We start from the raw sequence: 349 nt of genomic DNA on the forward strand, positions 1-349 counted from the left end.
CCATAGAAAAGCGATGTCGGTGCAATCCAAACTGGAACACTGTTCTGTAATTGAGTCATATCTGGAGCTGTAGATATCAGATTTAGGTATTCTTTATATGGATGGGAAGGTAAGATATAGGCCTACAACTTTCATTAAAGTTCAAGATTTAAAAAGGCCATTTCAAGTCCAAATTATAACAACAATGAAGAAGTCCGAATCTGTCCTACAACCCAAATACTATTCAGTATTCAGCCTATATCTAAAGTTTTAGAGGTCCAAATAACCTCAATTTTTTTTCTAGAAAGCTAAGATAATTTCCTAGAACTTTCATATGGAGGTCTGGTTTAAATTCTAATGTTATCAATGA

The sequence above is a fragment of the Populus euphratica genome, unplaced genomic scaffold, assembly GCF_000495115.2.
Source record: "Populus euphratica unplaced genomic scaffold, PopEup_1.0 scaffold750.1, whole genome shotgun sequence".
NCBI lineage: Eukaryota > Viridiplantae > Streptophyta > Magnoliopsida > Malpighiales > Salicaceae > Populus > Populus euphratica.